This window comes from Chiloscyllium plagiosum, unplaced genomic scaffold (genome assembly GCF_037043375.1).
Source record: "Chiloscyllium plagiosum isolate Xiang-an unplaced genomic scaffold, Cpla_swu_hap1 HiC_scaffold_47, whole genome shotgun sequence".
Classification (NCBI taxonomy): Eukaryota; Metazoa; Chordata; class Chondrichthyes; order Orectolobiformes; family Hemiscylliidae; genus Chiloscyllium; species Chiloscyllium plagiosum.
In genome coordinates this window covers 19502458-19523465 of record NW_028270185.1, presented here as the reverse complement: position 1 = coordinate 19523465, position 21008 = coordinate 19502458, and the positions used below count along the sequence as shown (strand labels likewise).

Below are 21008 nucleotides of genomic sequence, written 5' to 3'. Positions count from 1 at the left end.
TACATATTTTAGCTACTGTGACATGAAAACTAGACATGGGCCATATCGTGTATAGTGTAGAAAGGTTCAGTCGACATTTATTAAGGTTCTGATATCTCAATCATGATTTGGAGATGCCAGTGTTGGACTGGGGTATACAAAGTTAAAAATCACACAACACCAGGTTATAGTCCAACAGGTTTAATGGGATGCACTAACTTTCAGACCACTGCTCCTTCATTAGCCCTTCCTGATGAAGGGCTTATGGTCGAAATGTCAATTCTTCTGCTCCTCGGATGCTGACTGACCTGCTGTGCTTTTCCAGCACCACACTCTCGACTCTGATCTCCAGCATCTGCAGTCCTCACTTTCTCCTGATTACAGAGACTGCCATGTCCAGTCTAATACTCAACAAATTAGTCACAAACTACAGAATGCTTCTCTCAACATATCGTGCTGCAAGTGGTCCCAGTAATGTGGAGACTGGGGACTTTTATTAAGTCATATGGTGATGTTATAATGGGCATGACTTTTAAAGGCATATTGCCCACTAGATGTGAGATGTAACACAACAAGATAATATCCAAAGTTACAGTGATGACACCACTGAACCTAAGTTAACTAAAAGCAAGAATGTCAACAAACAATTTCCACTAAAGTGCCATACTCATCAATATTCAGTCAAGCGCCCCTTTGAACAGCCAGAATATAATTAGTAATCTGCTATCAAGCCTCCTTCAAAATTAATGCAAGCCAATTACAATAGGTTACATTAGAGCAGCATGAATTCCTCTGGATTAATGGGGCACCACCAGCGTGTATATAACAATTGAGGAGGAAGACAAAAAACTGAGTGTAGTGATGATTGCAAAGGCAAAATGAAACAAAATACTGGAAATACTCAGTAGGCCCGGCAATATCACACTAGTTTCTTCCATTCCTTCTGACTAACATAGTTTTTGTATTTTTGGTGTTTGTGTTCAATTCATATTCTAAGCTGAGAGTTTATTTGATTTTCAATATTTTGTAGAGTGCCTTCTGAATCTGCAGGCGTCATCAACATACTACATATTTGTGTTCTCAGCTCCAATTTTTATCCTTGAATTATATCTAATTTTCTGAATATTTGTTCTGTGTATAAACTGAATAATACACAGCCATGTCGCACACCTGTCTTCACTTGGAATGTCTTATTGTCCCTCTGCTAGCCAGATTGTTGCTAATTGTTCCCATTATAGGCTGTGGATATATCTCCCATCTTTACTATCAATGTTATATTTCAGTATTATGTCTAAAACATTTAATGATAAACACAATTGAACTATTCTATTCACTCACAAAATGTGAGCATGCATTTATTGCCTGTCCGTAGTTGTGCTTAAGAAAGTTATGAGTTGCCCTCTTGAATCACCGCAGTCCATTTGGTGTAATACATCACATACTGTTACAGGGGAAGTATGTCTTGAAGATCGTTCTTGAGTTAAATATTCCCTCTCTTTGTTCTTGCTCCAGTTTCTAAATCCAGCCTCGAGGTGGAATTTTCCCAGTTACAAATGTTATGGGCAATGGTGGGACAGTGAGAAATATATGACAAGAATGAAAAAAATGAGATTCTAGACATCAAGATATAAAATCTGATTTTCCCCACAAGCTTTGGACAGACAAAGGAGACTCCGTCTCATGAGCAGGCCAAGGGCCTTTTACATTTGTTGACATTTAATTACTATATAAGCTTGCCTATTTACATGCAGATCACTATTTTCCCAGGTAACAGTAAGAAACTAGATGGTGCTAATTCCTGAAATGAAAATCAGAACAGTTACTTGGTGGCTGCAGCTTGCCAACATCTTCACCAGCATCACCACATCATAATCACACATCTCAGAGTCACTTATAATACGAGTCAATACTTTCAAACTGCACTTTGGATGTTACCGAAACCTTTCCTTGAAATACTGCTTTTAGACAGCTTTGTATTCAGAGAAAATTACCCATCTACTCGATCAGATCAGGACTCTTAGCTTGCTTCTTAACGTTCACTCATTTTGTACTTAGTTGAATGTTCACAGCATCCCTGTGTTGCCTTGCTTTTTGCTACTTGCCACTCCATTCAGAGATCACAAGATCACAGTAATTCTGTCTTGTCTTACCTTTTAGGACAGGCAGAAAGTCAGGCAGCTTGTCAGGTTTGCCAGCTGAAGGGATGGACATGTTGCTATGCCAACATACTATAGCAGTGCCACATCTACAGCATGTGGCAGCAGCTTATGTAGCAAGCACACTGCTTGATTTCAACCATATTGCCATGTCTGAAAATCTGAGGGAGTAGTCCTTTGTCCAGTCAAGTGGGACTACGGTCAGGCAGGGTCTGGGATTTGTGTTGTTAGAGTTCGTGGAATGGACTATGTTCAGGCCTGCAGGTCAAGTCCAATTAATCTAAGATAATTGGTAGTTAGTCAAGGAGTTCAATAGAGATCAGTCAGGATTCTGGTACATCTAACCTTAATCCTATCGCAGGACTTCCAATCAAGGGAGTGGGCCACAATCAATCTTGGGAATCTATGCACTGAAACTCAAGAGAGTATTATCAGGAGCCACTGCTATGGTGGCAATGTTGGTTCAGTCAAATGTGGAGATAGGATACAGCATGTTGGAATGCAGAGGAGGCAATTGCTGTGAAGACTGACAACTCAATACATAAGTAGATGATATAATGTGGGAGTACTCCAGGCGTCTTGGGGTCATTTGCCCTGGGTTTGACGGAGAGACATTGCATCACCTTATTAAGTGCTACTATCCTGCGGGCCTGGGGCTCGGCATAAAATGGAGAAGTCAAGCATTAAACAAAAGGGTTGGACTGGAATGGGGTTTTGCCCGAAACGTCGATTTTACTGCTCCTCAGATGCTGCCTGAACTGCTGTGCTTTTCCAGCACCTCTAATCCAGAATCTGGTTTCCAGCATCTGCAGTCACTGTTTTTACCCCTGGAATGTGAAGCGGTAGAAAGGAACATTTCAGGGGGCACTTAGAATAGCATGCAGAACCTGCAACTCACTTTCTGGAGCATTAGCTGTGTTGACTTCATCCTCATCCAAATCACAAGTGCATAATGAGAATGAAAAAAAGTTGCTAGAACATCCTGGGTGAGTAGAGTAAGTGATTTTATTTGGTTGCAGGAGCATTGTGCGTGATGTGTAATCACAGCATTTTACATGTATACCTCATGTAGTGACTAGTTATATTGAATACAAATCCTGGGCATAAGTAATCTAGCCCATGATATTAATCATCACAAATTAATTCTAGTCCTGTCCTCGAAACAAAGTAATCTCAGGTGAGCTATAAATTGCCTCTGGCAGACAGCAATTCACAAACATTCGAAGATATTGTAGTCTGTACAGGGACCCTTAGCTTCTTTCTCCTCACACTGAACTGTAAATATTTTACAATTAAATGCAATATTGCCTTTCTTGGGCCATACAGGGGTGACTGTGGGGAGAGAAGGTGTCATTGATCCTACCCCATTTACTATCTCCAACTGTATGTGTACAACATAGCTTGTGCACCTGAATAAGGTGTACTGTGTGAAAGGCCCATGTGGAGACAATCCATTGCACTCCTTGTCTGAGTCCTCCATGTCCTACTGTATTGAGTACTATGGTAAACTGTCAGTTGTATTTGCTGCAGCTACTGACTGATCACATTTTACTAAGGGGTTGCTTTGATTCTAAAATTTCCCACACAGGATCATTGAATTGTTACCAGAGAAAACCAGGTATTGCAGCCAGAATCACTGTTAGATTAGATTTAGATTACTTACAGTGTGGAAACAGGCCCTTCAAGTCCACACCGACCCGCCGAAGCGCAACCCACCCATACCCCTACATTTATCCCTTACCTAACACTACGGGCAATTTAGCATGGCCAATTCACCTGACCTGCACATCTTTGGACTGTGGGAGGAAACCGGAGCACCCGGAGGAAACCCACGCAGACACGGGGAGAACGTGCAAACTCCACACAGTCAGTCGCCTGAGGCGGGAATTGAACCCGGGTCTCGGGCGCTGTGAGGCAGCAGTGCTAACCACTGTGCCACCGTGCCGCCCACGAATGTTGTTGCCACTATATAACAAGTGGCCATATAAATTGAGGAATTTAAGTGTCCACAAGATTAGGATCAGCAGCAACCTACAGCGGCTGCAGAACATCCTCAAAATGAAGAACTCATATGAGAAGGACCCTTCATGAAGCGATGAAAGTGTAAGATGCCCACAGTTTTTTGCCTTTGATGGCAAATCCTCCACGTGAGTCATTGTGCTGCCACTAAATAAGGATGCCCGTGATACCAAACCAGAACTTTTTCATCTGCTGGAGCATTCCAGATTCAGGGCACTGTAGACTATACAAATATAGCATTGAGAGCTCCATGTTGCAACACGACTAACTTCATTGAAAGGTAAGTGTTTCAATTTGGCAGTGTTCAACTTATTCATGATCCTTGCAACTGCATCTTAGACATCTGCGCCATGTATCCTGGAAGCTACTATGAAGCCTCTATCTTTGATAATTCTCAGGTTTCTGCTTCATTGCAAGAGCTGGATACCTTACTAGGATGGCTGCTGGGAGATAACAGCTACCCTCTTCAATCATGGCTAGTGACTCTGTTAACGAAACACCTTGTCTGAGGCCAAGCATAAATGCAGAGTAGCTATTTCTCTACCATGGACATCAAGGACCAGTTGGTGGGCCTTCTCAAGAGGTTCCCATGCAAAGACAGGGTTCCTTCCACTCCACTACATTACAGACACAGTGCACGATATAATCCTTGCATGCTGTGCTCAGGACAACTACAGCAGTTGTAAAGGGGATGCAGTAGATGATGAGGAGCTATGAGAACAACAGCATTCTTCCCGTGAGGAATATGGATGTTAATCATGAGGAACATCACATTAACCATGACAGAGCGCAGCAGCATTGGGTGCACTCAGCTAGACAGGATTCATTGACAGGCCTTTCTAATGAAACTGAGTTGGGTGAAGTCATCATTGACTTAATGTCTTGATTCTGAAGAAGAAGCAGCTTCTGTTTATTTGCACAAGCTTTTTGGTTTGTTCTTTCTTCACTTTTCCTGTTGTGCAATAAAATTACATGATAATAATTCTTACTTGGATGCCAGGGAATGAGTTTTGGCATTACCATGTGAGCAGTCTTGATCATCTCCCACTCAGCCAAGGATTCTCTCCTTGTAGTGGGTCAGAAGACAAATGCTAGCCACCCCATTACCTAATGTAACCCTTTCTACCCTACTGTGGGTCTGCAATGAAACAAAGAGAGGTTGGCCCTGCTGAGAGCATTAGTATAAGAAAGGTGGTGAGATGTGCCATCACTGATTTTCTCCACTGTCAACATTTTGGAGGTTAACATCGATCAGAAACTAAACTAAACTAGCCATGTAACTACTAACACTGTAAGACCATATCAGAGCTGGAAACTCTGGAATACTCTCCACTTTTCTGGATATGTGCAGCTCCAACGACACTCAAGAATCTCCTCACAATCCAGGGGAAAGAAATGCCCCATTCAACACCTTAACATTCATTCCTTCACATCTGACACTGAGTGGCAGTTGTGTGTACCATCCAGAAGATGCACTGCAGCAATTTGCTGAGCCGCTTTCAACAGCACCTTGAAATCCTGTGACCTCTATCACCCAGAAACACACGGGCAATGGGCACATGGGAATACCACCACCTACAGGTTCCCCTCCAAACCACACACCAACCTGTTCGGAAATGTATTACCATTCCTTTAGTGTCACTGGGTAAAAATCCTGGAGCTTTTCCCCTAACAGACCTGTAGATGAGCCAATCAGATGGATTGCACAGTCCAAGAAGGCAAGCTCAGCACGTTTTCTCAAGAGTATTTAGAACCGGGCAACAAATTTTAGCCTTGCGCGCAACACCTACATCCCATAAAAATAATTTTTAAAATGTCACCCATTATTCCCACCCATTTCAGTGAAGATGTTGCCCTCAAAAGGACTGTGGTCCTCCAAGAAATTGGCCCTATGCATCTTCTGTGACACCAGTTGTACATGTGAAGGCATTGAAAGGAAAAAGAAAGGAATATGATTTAGTATTAATCATGTCCCTACACTTAAATCTAAAATATTAAAATATACCACAAAAAAGTGATCTGGTACAGGACTCTGCTTGAAATTCCCTCTCAGTCACAAAAATACCCATTGACCATTACCTTTTGTTTCCTGCTACTGATCAATTTTGGATTAAATTTGTATCTTGCCCTTGGATCCAAAGGGTTCTGACTAGTCTGTCATATGGGACCATGTCAGAAACATTGCTCAAATCCATGTCACTGTACTGGCAAGTCCCATAAGTATTCTAACAGGAGCCTAGTTTTAGGAGAATCAGCACTTTTAAATGTCTCCTGGTGGGAACACCTGCGCGTAGTTGCGGTGGACAGATTTTACGTTAAAACGTTTTACTGGATGAGCAAGACCTAATACTGGGCTATAAATAGATGATATGTTTGCTAATCTTCTTACAGATTAAACACTAAATACAAATGGGATTAGTACATGGATGTTCAGTCACAATGGGCATTATCTAGAATGTAGTTGAAACTTTATTGCTGGAACAGCACAGCAGGTCAGGCAGCATCCAGGGAACAGGAGATTCGACGTTTCGGGCACAGGCCCTTCTTCAGGAATGAAAGAAACCTAGAATTATCTAGAATGTAACCTAAAGAAATCTCGGGTGCATTCATTTCTAGTTTGTTCCAGAGGAATGAAAGACTTGCCATTGTAGACCATCCTTTAGGACTTCACAAAGTGTTTTACAGCCAATTACTTAGTTTTTGAAGTGTACTCACTGTTATAGGAGGTCTTGTGCCAAAGTGGTAGTCTCTGAGCCAGACGCTCTGGGTTCAAGTTACCATGCAGGATTTAATGACCAAAGAGAATGCATTCAGAACACAGCCAAATAGGTTGAGAATCAAGATTAGATTAGATTAGATTCCCTACAGTATGGAAACAGGTCTTTTGGACCAACATGTCCACACCGACCCTCCGAAGAGTAACCCACCCAGACCCATTCTCCTACCCTATATTTATCCCTAACTAATGCACCTAATACAATGGGCAATTTAACTTGACCAATTCACCTGATCTGCTTCACAAAATTCCTGATGAAGGGTTTATGCCCAAAATGTCAATTCTCCTGCTCCTCAGATATTGCCTGACCTGTTGTGCTTTTCCAGCACCACACTCTCAACACAATTCACCTGACCTGCGCATCTTTGAAATGTGGGAAGAAACCAGAGCAGCCAGAGAAAACCCACGCAAATGTGGGGAGAATGTGCAAACTCCACACAGACAGTCACCCAAGGCAGGAATCAAACCCAGGTCCCTGGTACTGTGCGGCAGCAGTGCTAACCACTGAGCCACCGTGCCACCCCTTGTAAATCAGTAAACTATGCCAATGACAGGCAATAAGAGTGGGAGAGATTCCTGGTCAGCCTGTGATGAAAAGAAATTGGAGCCTGTGCTGTCACTATCCTTAACTCTAAACTGCAACCCCATGCATGTAAAAATATCTATTCTCATAGCAATTCAAACGCCTTGAATTGTGGCCGGGGAGAGTGGGGATTGGGGATGGTGTTTGTTGGTTGCATTGTTGGCTGAATGGTTGGTGTGGATCAGATTGGTGCCAGCTCTACCAGGATCGATCCTTGTTCAGGCTGTCATGGATTTGGGATGCTGGTTTGAGATCCAATTTGTTCTCCCTCAAACTAAATGTGAAATTCTACCTTACTGGGATTGCTTACCCCTAGAATCACAGAATTATAATGGTGTGGAAGGATACCATTTGGCCCATTATGCCTGCACCAGCTCTATTATCTAGTCAGTTTGTATTTAGTGTCAGTCTCCTGCCTTTTACCCATGTCCTGCACACTGTTACTATCCAAAAGAACATCCAATGCCCTCTTAATTGCTTCAACTGAACCTGCTTTGACCAGATTTCCAGACCGCATTCAATACCCGAGCAAGGTTTTCTCAAATCACCCTTGCTTTGTTAGCACATCACTTTAAGTCTATGCCCTCTCGTCCTTGTTTCTTTTACTAACTGAAATAGTTTCACCCTATCTATTCTATCTAGCTAACTCATGATTTTAAAAACCTCAATCAGATCTAGAGAATCCTCAGTTATGTGATTGCATATTAATCCTACCTCATTATATATTACTAGATTAAAATATCCTGTTTCCGGATAGGCTTTGCAATGTACTCCTCTAAGAAACATTCCGTGATGCACTCTACAAATTTGATTTCCATGTCCCCTTGCCTATCTGATTTGTCCAGTAAATATGACAAATAAAAGCACCCAAGACAATCGTAGTGACTGTACACCAGTGAAGCCAGGCACCAACTTGCAGACACCTCCTCCTTCTGCCCCCTCGACCACAACCTCACCTCCTATCACCATCATCTCCCAGACCATCCACAACCTCATCACCTCAGGGGATCTCCCACCAGCAGCCTCCAACTCATAGTCTGAGAATCCGCACCGCCTGGTTCTATCGCCTACCCAAAATTCACAAACCTGACTGCCCCAGTCAACCCATCGTCGCAGCCTGCTCCTGTTCCACCGAACCTATCTCTGCATATCATGACATCGTCCTGTTCCCCCTTGGTCCAGGAACTCCCCACCTACGTTTGGGACACCACCCACGTCCTCCACCTCCTCCGCCATGTGCATTTCCCCAGCCCTCAATACTTTATCTTCACCATGGACCTCCAGACCTTGTACGCATTCATCTGCCATGACGAAGGCCTCCAAGCCTCCAGTTTCTTCCTCTCCTGCTGACCCAATCAGTACCATTTCACTGACACACTCATTTGGTTGGCTGATCTGGTCCTCATCCTCAACAATTTCTCCTTCGAATCCTTCCATTTCCTCTAGACCAAAGGGATAGTCATGGGCATCCGCATGCACCCCAGTTTTGCCTGCTTCTTCATTGGGTACATGGAACAGGCCATTTTCCGCAGCTACAACAGCACCATACCCCACCTTTTCCTCCACTACATTGATGATTGTATTGGTGCCACCTCGTGCTCTCACGAGGAGGTTGAACAGTTCATCAACTTCACAAACACCTTCCACCCCGACCTCAAGTTCACCTGGACCATCTTGGATACCGCCCTCCCCTTCATGGACTAGTCCATCACCATTTCCATTGACCGACATAATGCGGACATCTACTACAAACCCACCGACTCCCACAGGAATCTGGACTACACCTCCTCTCAACCTGCCTCCTGCCTCCTTTATTCCCAATTCCTCCACCTCCGCCTCATCTGCTCCTAGGAGGATCAATTCCACCATAGGCCAGATGGCCTCCTTCTTTAAAGACTACAATTTCCCCTCGCACTTGGTTGAGGATGCCCTCCAACATATCTCCTCCACTTCCCGCACCTCTGCCCTTGAACCCCACCACTCCAATCACAACAAGGACAGAACCTCCTCGTCCTCACCTTCCACCCCACCAACCTCTGATAAATTTCATCATCCTCCACTATGTCCGCCACCTACAAACACACCCCATCACCAGAGAGATATTTCCCTCCCAACTCCTTTCTACATTCCAGAGAGACCATTCTCTCCGTGACTTCCTTGTTAGGTCTACGCTCCCCACCAGCCTCCCTTCCACTCCCAGCACCTTCCCCTGCCACTGCAAGAAGTACAAAACCTGCACCCACATGTCCCCCCTCACCTTCGTCCAAGACTCCAAAGGATCCTTCCACACCCAACAGAGATTTACCTGTATTTCCAAACACATAATTTACTGTGTCCGTTCCTCTCAATGTGGTCTTTACACTGGGGGGCATGATGCCAACTTGTGGAACATTTCAGAGAACATCTCTGGGACACACGCACTAAACAACCCCACTGCCCTTTGGCCGAACACTTTAATTTCCCTTCCCACTCCGTCAATGACATGCAAGTCATGGGCCTCCTCCACCGCCAAACTAGGCACCCGTTGCCTAGAGGAAGAACGTCTTATTTTCCGCCTTGGGACCCACTAACCACATGGGATCAATGTGGATTTCACCTGTTTCCCCATTTCCCCTCCCCCAACATTTTCCCAGATCCAACCTTCCAACTCGGAACCGCCCTCTTCAACTGTCCTACCTGTCCATCTTCCTTCCCACCTATCCGCTCCACCCTCCTCTCCAACTTATCATCTTTACCCCCACCTTCATCTACCTATCACATACCCAGCTACCTTCCCCTTCCCCCCCCCAGCCTCACAGCTCTCCTATTTATCTCTCAACCCCTTTGGGCCACCCCCTCATTCCTGATGAAGAGCTTATGCTTGAAGTTTCGCTTCTCCAGCTACCTGATTGGCTGTGCTTTTCCAGTACCACACTCTTCAACTCTGATCTCCAGAATCTGTAGTTCTCACTTTCTGCTACCTTCTTACACACCTCCATTATTTTTTGATTTATAATTTGTCTTACACTGAGGCATGTCTTTGCAGGCCTTTAAACAAGTCCCATCTGTAACTACTTTCCCTTGATACTTCTTATTTAAACCCAAACTGATCCTAGATCATGACCTATTGCACATATATCACTACTCACTGATGCCATATTTATTACCAAAGCTACTCAACCTGCTTTTCCTTTTTACTTATTTTTCCAGGATGACAAATACCCTTGAATGTTGAGTTCCCCGTCCTGGTCACCTCTTTAATAGCTATCAAGTGTTTAGTTTTTTTTTGGTGCCGTCAATTCAGCTATCTTCTTATTCAGAAAGAAAGCTTGGACTTTTTATTGTTATTAGCCATTCTGGTTTTAATTTTTGTTGCATTTTACTGCTCATGTTTTGTGCTCCTTCCTGTCATACATTGAATATTGTTCATTCTTCTCTGTCCTGCCCCGTTACACACTTGTTTCTTTTTCTTAAAACTTTTCTTCAATTGAATCCCCACAATCTTCTCACTCTCAAGTGATGATGTTAGCAACTAAGCCACAGGTCAGACTGGTACAACAAACCACCATTAGGCTCTGGAATAAATTATTGCTTTGAAGTTATTTTTAAGATGAATTTACTCAGAATGCACAGATTACGTTTTCAGAATGTAGCCAAAAGAGATCTCGGGTGCACCCATTTCTAGTTTGTTCCAGAGGAATGAAAGCATCCTTCAGGACCTCACTACTTTTCCTACTTTTTCAGATGCTGGTTCATGCATTCTTTTTAAGTTGTTCATTTGTACTTTATTAGTGCAGCATTTAAAGTAGAACTTTGAATCAATTGTTAGAATAAGTGAACTGCCATAGTTCAACATTTTCCAATGAGCCCTGGATCCCACTATATTTACCCCATCTCAAGCAATTTGCAGCCAAATCTTCCAATTTTGCATGTGTACAGGAAGAGAGTTTTGAACAATTTCAATCACACAATTTCAATAATTGTCTGCACTGGTTATAATGGATATAATTTTGTTTCATGTACTTGATTTTCTGATCACCAATCCCAATATAATGAGAGGAATTACTCTGAAGGAATCATTAATCCCAATAAAGTGAGTCAGTGGACCTAAATCATACACAATCACTCTCTGATAGGTATGCATACATACTTGTGAATACAGTCACGCACACAGGCACATACACCATTGTATACACACACTCTCACATAGACACATACACAGACACGCTCACACTCATTCAGACATACACAACAGAAACACACACTTTTAACAGACAGACACAAATACATATGGACATGCAGATACTCTGTATCTCTGTCTCTCACACACACGTGCAGATACACATATATGGATACAGGCAGATATAAATAATATGCATCTTGTGGCCCCAGGTTGAGGACCACCTACCAGTATACTCCATTGGTGAGCTGCGCAGTTTTATAGAAAATATAGAAATGATTGGTTAAGTAAAATGTAAAGGCTTGATTCTGACAGGTTCTAAATATTGTTCTCCTTGAAATTAAGCTTTTAAACATATTTTGTTGACTTGTACTGGACTTTTGTTTTGATTATCCTGTGCTCTTTCATTCATTTTGAATTGAGTGCAATATCCAATATTTGGATCTCTCCTGTTTGTGTTCCCTCCCTCCTCACTTGCTGGCCTAGCCACCAATGCGGATAGAGTTGAATTCTTGAATTCTGTCCTTAAAATCAAAATTATCTCCATCTCTCTTGCTTTTCCAGCTGCTTTTGGCCTCCCCTCCATCTTCTCTGTAAATATTGAGGAATCACGTTCTGAATGGTATGGGCCTTTGATGAAAGTAAATAGGAAATGCCATTAAGCAGAAGGAACACATTGGTGATAAAAGAACTGGGGAAGGATAAAGATGAGAATAAAGTTTTACAAAGTGAGTTGCTGTGGTATAGATTTCATGATATGAAACAGTAGTGGACACAGATTTAATAATAATGAAATTAGATAGGTTCTTGAAAAGAATTTGCAGAGCTCTAGGGAAAGACCAGGGGAGTGAAATAACTCCACAGAGGCCAGTATCCTGTCACCAAGTTTTCTTCTATTTACACAGGAACAATCCTTAACTATAGTACTGTATCATGCAGATTCATACACCAGAGTGTCAGTATCTGATATGTCAGCCAGGGCTCCCTGTTTGGACCAGGTTAAAGCCCCAATCAGAGTTAAAAATCACACAACACCAGATTATAGTCCAACAGGTTTAATTGGAAGCACACTAGCTTTCGGAGCGTCGCTCCTTCATCAGGTGGTAGTGGAGGGCTCAATCCTAACACACAGAATTTATAGCAAACATTTACAGTGTGATGTAACTGAAAATTATACATTGAAAAATTGAGTATCTGTTAAGCCTTTCATCTGTTAGAATACCATGATAGTTTCACTTATATCATGTGTAAATCACAAAACCTTTTTTTAAAAAGTTGCATTCTCAGGTTAATTGTTAACAATGGTGATAGCTAGACAATATGTTGAAGGTGTTAGCCCCCTGTGTTCTCTGTCTATACCATAATGTTTGGATTGATTCTAATCTAAAAAGTGAGATAACAGAGATTTACATGAATTCATGCAGTTTTTGAGCTCAGAGTTCTACATGAATGCATGCAGTTTTTGAGCAAAGTACAATGTAACCCTGCAAGTACAAATTCACCCCACAAAATATATGTGTGCATGTGGGTCTTTGTCTGTCTGTGTGTGTCTGTCTGGGTTGGGGGTTGTGAGTGTGAGAAAGTGAATGTGTAGTGAGTGCAGAGTGTCTTAAGTCTGTGAGGGGGTGCATGTGTGAATGTGGGAGTGTGTGTGTCTGTAAGGCATGGTACATTGGGGAAACCGAGCAAAGGCTACGACAACGGATGAATGGGCAGCGCACAACAATCAACAGACAGGAGTGTTCTCTCCCAGTTGGGGAACACTTCAGTGGTCCAGGACATTCGCTCGCGGACCTTCGGGTGACCATCCTCCAAGGCGGACTTCGGGACAGGCAGCAGTGAAAAGTGGCCGAGCAGAGGCTGATAGCTAAGTTCGGTACCCATAGGGAGGACCTCAACCGGGACCTTGGGTTCATGTCACATTACAGGTGACCACCATTGCACTATACACACACACAGATACTCCTACACACACACACTCTCACACACACACAGGCACTCCTATACACACATATACACAGACGTGCACACAGACACCCACACACACCCTTACAGACATACACACTCACACATGCACCCCCTCACAGACTTAAGACACTCTGCACTCACTAAATACACACATACACTTTCTCACACACACAACCCCCAACCCAGACAGACAGACACACACAGACAGACAAAGACCCACATGCACAAATATATTTTGTGGGGTGAATTTGTACTTGCCCGGTACGTTGTACTTTGCTCAAAAACTGCATGCATTCATGTAGAACTCCGTTATCTCACTTTTTAGATTAGAATCAATCTAAACATCATGGTATAGACAGAGAACACAGGGGGCTAACACCTTCAACATATTGTCTAGCTATCACCATTGTTAACAATTAACCTGAGAATGCAACTTTTTAAAAAAAGGTTTTGTGATTTCCACATGATATAAGTGAAACTATCATGGTATTCTAACAGACGAAAGGCTTAACAGATACTCAATTTTTCAATGTATAATTTTCAGTTACATCACACTGTAAATTTTTGCTATAAATTCTGTGTGTTAGGATTGAGCCCTCCACTACCACCTGATGAAGGAGCGTCGCTCCGAAAGCCAGTGTGCTTCCAATTAAACCTGTTGGACTATAACTTGGTGTTGTGTGATTTTTAACTTTGTACACCCCAGCCCAACACCGGCATCTCCAAATCATGAGCCCCAATCAGGGAACTCATATTCACCTGGCTGACCTTGTTATAATCATTACATCCCTCTCCCTCCTAGTCAGTGGACAAAAGCCAGTACTTTTTCTTGAAGAGCCTCCTGGAGTGTTTTAACACTGGGTAAGGTTCCTTCAGTTCAGCGTCTGACACGGGTGTCACGTAAAGCATGGGAGCTCACCTCTTGGACCTAGTTTGACAATTGCTCTCTTTTTCCAGCAGCAAAAGTGTTGAGGATTACCTCCGTCATGGCCATCTCTGATTCAAAGGGATCAACAACCTTTGACAGAGAGAGTGAATCTACTGTGCTGGCAGCATTTCCAAACGTTCCGAGGTGCGGGGCATGTTTTGCTCCTGCACCGTTTCAGAATTGGTTGCTTTCAAATGGTCCACATGCTAATTCTGGACCTTCGCACCTACCCAAACTTTATAAATGACTGGTCCTGACCTATTCCTGAAGAAGGGCTTATGCCCGAAACGTCGAGTCTCCTGCTCCTTTGATGCTGCCTGACCTGCTGCGCTTTTCCAGCAACACATTTTTCAGCTCTGATCTCCAGCATCTACAGTCCTCACTTTCTCTTGTCCATGTAGAACTATTTCTGTGTTTTTTTACACCAAACTTCGTCCCCTGTATCAACTGTCTCTCTCACTTGGCAGAGTCTTCAATCTGGCATTGGAGTTCCTGATGCCTTTTCTCACTTCCCCTCAAGTCCACGAAGGTCAGACTTTGTGTAAGCCTCCTTGTTTGGAGGCTTATACCTATAAGCAACTCTGCTGGTGTTACTTTTTTATTTATTCAGTTTTTTAGAGGCTAGTCAGCATTTATTGCCCATCCCTACTTGCCCTTGAGAAAGTGGTGGTGAGCTGCCTTCTTGAACCTCTACTGTGTGTTGACTCACAATGTCATTAGGGAGGGAATTCCAGGATTTTGACCAAGTGACAAGAACAGCATACATTTCCACGTCAGGATGGTGAGTAGCTTGGAGTTGAGCTTGAAGGTGGTGGTGTTCCCATAGTTCTGCTGTCCTTGTCCTTCTCGATGGAAGTGGTCGCAAGTTCAGAAGGTACTGTCTGAGGATCTTTGGTGAATTTCTGCAGTGCATCTTGTAGATAATACACACTGCTGCTACTGAGTATCGATGGTGGAGGGAGTGGATACTTGTGGATTCAGTGCCAATCAAGCGAGCTGGTTCCAATATTATACATGTTATGCATGGGGTTCCATTAATGGTAGTCCTATTATCAAACAAGAACTGTGAGAGCTTGGTATTTAGCAAGGCTGTAGGCTCTTTCTTCAATGCAGCCTTCAAAGTTTAGATTGTTCTTTCTGCCAAGCTATTAGATGGTATGTGGTATGGAGCTGTCCTCATTGGTCAATCCCCATTAGACTTAAAGAAATAATCAAATTCCCTGCTGATAAACAATGGCCCGTTATCTATGACCAACACTTCTGGGACTCAGCGTGTTGCAAAAGATGCGCGCAGTTTTTCTATCATTGTTCCAGTGTTTGAACAATGGACGTTATGCATGTCCAACCGCTTTGAGTGGGTGCCTACAATGACTAAAAACATTGACCCCATTAAAGGAATGCATAGTTGACATGCAGCCAAGTCTGTGGTTTACCAGGCCATTTCCACAGATGTGGGGGAGCTGCTGACAGTAATTTTTGTCCTTGTTGACACTCTGGGCACTGCCTCACCAATGTAGCTACATCTGTGTCCAAGCTGGCTGCCAGACATAGCATCTCACCAACATCTTCATTTTGAAGACCCTTGCTGGCCCTGGTGGAATTCAGCCAGTATTTGTCAGTGACCTTTGCTCAGGACAATCACTGTTGACCCCCATAACAGTACGCTGTCCTCCACAGTGAGCTGGTCTCTCCAGGTCCAAAAAGGTTTCAATCCTACTTGTGATGGTCCTTTAGTTTCCTCTATTAATAATGTCAGTTGTTTCAGTTTGGAAAGGACTGAGTCCAAAGTCTATTGTTGTTCACTGTGACTCAGAGCATATCCAGAAAATTTAATATCATTACAGACTCTTCGTGGGCGGCACGGTGGCACAGTGGTTAGCACTGCTGCCTCACAGCGCCAGAGACCCGGGTTCAATTCCCGACTCAGGCGACTCACTGTGTGGAGTTTGCACGTTCTCCCCGTGTTTGCGTGGGTTTCCTCCGGGTGCTCCGGTTTCCTCCCACAGTCCAAAGATGTGCAGGTCAGGTGAATTGGCCATGCTAAATTGCCCGTAGTGTTAGGTAAAAGGGGTAAATGTAGGGGAATGGGTGGGTTGCGCTTCGGTGGGTCGATGTGGACTTGTTGGGCCGAAGGGGCCTGTTTCCACACTGTAAGTAATCTAATCTAATCTAATCTAATCACTCTGCTATCACCAGTCGTGTATCTGTTAATGGGAGTTGGCTCAATGCTTCGCATTTGCTATTCAGCTACCCGATGGTGTTCTAACTTAGAATTATAAGCACTTAGTATTAGAGCCCACCAATGGGCAGCACTGCCTTGTCCTCTTCAGGCAGATCAAGTAAGGGTTTATGATCCATGACTAACAGAAATTTCTGTCCATAAAGGTATTGGTGGAATTTCCTGACTCCAGATAAGACTGCCAATTCTTCTTTCTCTATATGGGCATACTTACACTCTGCATTAGCAAAGTCCTGGATACATATGCTAGGGCATTCCTCTCCATTGGCCACCTATGAGCTAATACCACCCTGATGCAGTGCAGGAAGGCATCACATGTCAATACCAGATCTTTCTTGGGATCATTGTATTCCAGTACCTTAAAGCATGATAACCATGTCTTCACTTCGTTGAAAGCTAGTTTGACCATTTCCAAGGCTGACCCTTTTTTAGGAGTTGATGCAAAGGTGCCAAGATGGATGTTAGATTATATATGGACTTGCCATAATAATTTACCAGCTCAAGAAATGACCTACACTTCTGGACAAACATGGGAGCCGGGCCACCTTTGATCCTCCTCACTTTATCTTTCAATGGGTGTCACCCACTTTTGTCGATTCTTTAGCCCACTTAGGGGACATAGAAAATGCATGTTTCCCTTCTTAAGTGTACACTTGCCTTGGAAAGATGTCTTAGGACTATATCGAACTTCTGTAAGTGTTCCTCATTAGTTTTCTCCATTATCAGGACATCATCTAGATAAATGGAAACCTGAGGTACACCTGCAAAATATTCTGTATCGTCCACTGAAAAATTGAACAAGTTGACAAATGGCAGTCTCGTATATTGGTATAAGACTTTATGGGCATTAATTGTAACAAATATCAGGGAATCCTGGTCTAAAAGGAGTTGCAAATATGCGAAGCTCATGTTCAGCTTTGCGAAAGACAGCCCGACTGCTAGCTTTGCATATAAACCCTGTATCCAAGGGACTGGGTGTATATCCAGCTGTGAAAAATGGTTTGCGATTTGTTGAAATCCCACTCTCGTCACCATTGAAATAACTCCACAGAGGCCGGTATCCTGTCACCAAGTCACCCTTTATTTACATGTGAACAGTCTTTGACGATAGTACTGTTTCATACAGAATAAGGCACCAGAATGTCAGTATATCAGGGAACTCATATTCTATGTTGTCCAGCTGGCTGACCTTGTTAAAGTCACTACAGGGAGTGAATCTAGTTGGGTCACATTCAAGCAGAAGGCATAGGCACAATGGGCTGAAATATCTCCTTCTGTGTTATTAAATGCTACAAAATAATGACTGGGGAAGCCTTTCTCTAATCATTAATTTTAATCTACTATAAATTCCAAAGTTAATATTTCTCTACCCACCAAATTTCACAAATGTAAAAACTCGCCAGGTCAGCAAGTTTGAAACAAAAGAGTTTACAAGCAGTGTGTGGTCTCTGTGAAAACCAAGTTGTACTCAGTTGACAGAACAAAGCTAAGAGTGCAGGAGGGTTAATTTTTAAGGGTATGTTTATGTGAAATTATCCATAATAGATGAAAATAAATAATCAACTGTGAACATTTGAGTAATTTTTCACTTTTTTGTAAATAAAAAGAGGCCTGGATAAGGTTCATTAGATGTAGTTTTTATAGCCTAAAGTCAAACTACAGATTTCCCACCAATTAAAACACACAGCAGATGGTTTTGATTTTCTCAGAAAGGCCTCTCAGGCTGCTATCTGAAATCCTAATTCTACATGAGTAAAGAATTTGTGATTCTCACGTCATTTGGCAACAGAACAAGTTCAGCATTCTGGCCAAATATGGAACAGAACAGTATGCCTATATCAGGTCAAATCCATAGGTCACAGGAATACCTCTATGAAAACAGTTTTAACCCTGTCATAATTACACTTAGAATCATAGAATCCCTACAGTGCAGAAAGAGGCCATTCAGCCCACCAAGACTTCACCGACCTTCCAAACAGCATCCCCGTAACCACACATTTACCATAGCTAATCCACCTAGCCTGCACACTATAGGGCAATTTTAGCATGGCTAATCCATCTAATCTGCACATCTTTGGACTGTGGGAGGAAACCAGAACACCCAGAGGAAACCCATTGCAGACACGGGGAGAAAACGTGCAAACTCCACGGTCACCAAGGCTGGAATCGAACCTGGGTCACTGGCGCTATACAATAGCAGTGCTGACCACTGAGCCATCTTTTACCACTTGATTCTGGCTTTCATTTTGCCAAACAATTACTCCATGCCTAAATGCATCAAACCTCCTGATCAAACCTACTGCAACATTAAGAAACAATAAGTTGTGTGACTGTGTGGAAATCAGTCTTGCTTTGAATTAGACGGTTTGTGTTGAAGTCTCATGGTAAGACTTGAGTATGGATAGGCATATGGAGGATAGTGGGCTAGTGTAGGTTAGGTGGGCTTGGATAGGCGCAACATCGAGGGCCGAAGGGCCTGTACTCCGCTGTATTCTTCTATGTTCTATGTTCTATGTAATCCAGGCTGAAGTTCCCAGTGAAGTACTGAAGGAGTGCTGTGCTGTTTGTGATGCTGTCTTTCAGCTTAAATTATAACATAAGACCCCCTGGGGTGAGTGTAAGGTTGCATGGTGTTACTTTGAAGAAAAACAGTGTGCCCTAATCAACCACAATCACTAAAAAGGATTAACTAGTTATGAGTTAGCTATGGCTTAGGAGCCAGCCTCCAAATCTCAAGGTGATGAATTCAAATTCCATTCCAACACATGGGCACAAAAATTGAAACTTTGTCTGCAAGCTCTGATATGGCGCTAAGAGATTCCTGGCATGAAACAAAAAGTGCTGAAAATATTCACCAAATCAGGCAGCATCTGTGGAGAGAAATGGAATTAACAGGCAGAACCTTCCCCTTCTTAAAAAGTGACAGAAGGGGAAAAGAAGGGGGCAGGTTAACATCAAGAAGAACCTGCCACCTTGTCAGGAGTTAGGTTGTGGGTATGAAGGCCACCTCACCTTGCCACCAATTGACACTGTTAAGCAGTCAGTTAATAAGGGCCTCTTATTGCCACTGCTGCAATTAACTCAGTTCCCAGAAGGCAAGGGCACTGGCAAACTTTTCAACCATAAAACAGAGAGGCCTGCTTTTGGGGATGGGTGTGTCTCCATCTTCCGCAATCTAGAAATGATCTATAACATGGGGTTGGGGTGAAGGTATAAGGGTGGCTGCTGAAAGCTAACCCCTACCCTGTCTGCTGAATACACTCTCCGCACTGGATTCTCTGACCCCCTTGTACCTCCTGTATCAGGAGATCCTGGTTTCTGGGTCACTGTGCCACCAACATCACAGCTCACAGTGATTGCCTGCCGCTGGTTGTCAGCTTCAGGCAGGGCAGGGCATTACTGTCTAAGGAAGTGATCCCAGTGAGAAAGCTCACTGGGTGACCACTTATGTACCTGATAAGCAGATGATTTGGTGTCAGGGGCATCCCACCAGTTATTTACACTTGAAACAAAAAGTGAAGGATTTCAAATTGGTGAGTGATCTGATGAGTATGCCAATACATTTTTTATTTATATTTCAGATTTTCAGCATCAGTTTCTGTTTTTAGTTAACTCCAAGATTTTTGCTAATATTTATTGCTCAATCGACACCATGCAAAGCCAATTATCTGGTCATTGTCACTGTGCCATTTGTGGAAGTTTGCTGTGTGTACATTGGCTGCTCTATTACCATGGTGTATACACTTGAGAAGTCTTGAGTTGGATGTAAAGCACACCACATCTGATGGAGAAACTTGAACCTGGTCACTAGTGTAATGATGCTGTGGCTTTAAAAGGTGTTTTTTGTCCTAATTTCTTTTAGGGGAGAGATTGAAGAGAGGCCACCGAGCAGTCTGTGATAATGTAAACAGCTTGTGAGACCTTGGGTTTTTTTTTAAAGTTGGAACAATAGAAGCACCCTGGTGGGTGTGACCAGCTCTCACAGACCAGGATTTCTGGGCTTTCTTTAGCTTTTAGATTTTACAGAGGCTGCTGGAGTTTTGAAGAAGATGCTGCTATTATTTCCCCTCTTTTGGCTATAGCTAGAAGCTGGGGTTTCTCTTCCAACTGTGGGTGTTGCATGTGAGCAAATCTTACTTATGAATTTGCCATTTTGCCAAGGGATGTGTTTACGGGATGTTACTATATTGGAACAGATAAT

The 21008-nt window shown here is 43.1% G+C and overlaps 1 protein-coding gene across 3 annotated transcripts in view; it reads left to right on the top strand.

Moving 5' to 3' along the window:
* The window catches only part of LOC122542888 (cdc42 effector protein 2), a 67132-nt gene that overhangs the window by 22527 nt on the left and 23597 nt on the right, over positions 1-21008 (top strand). The window lies entirely within an intron of this gene.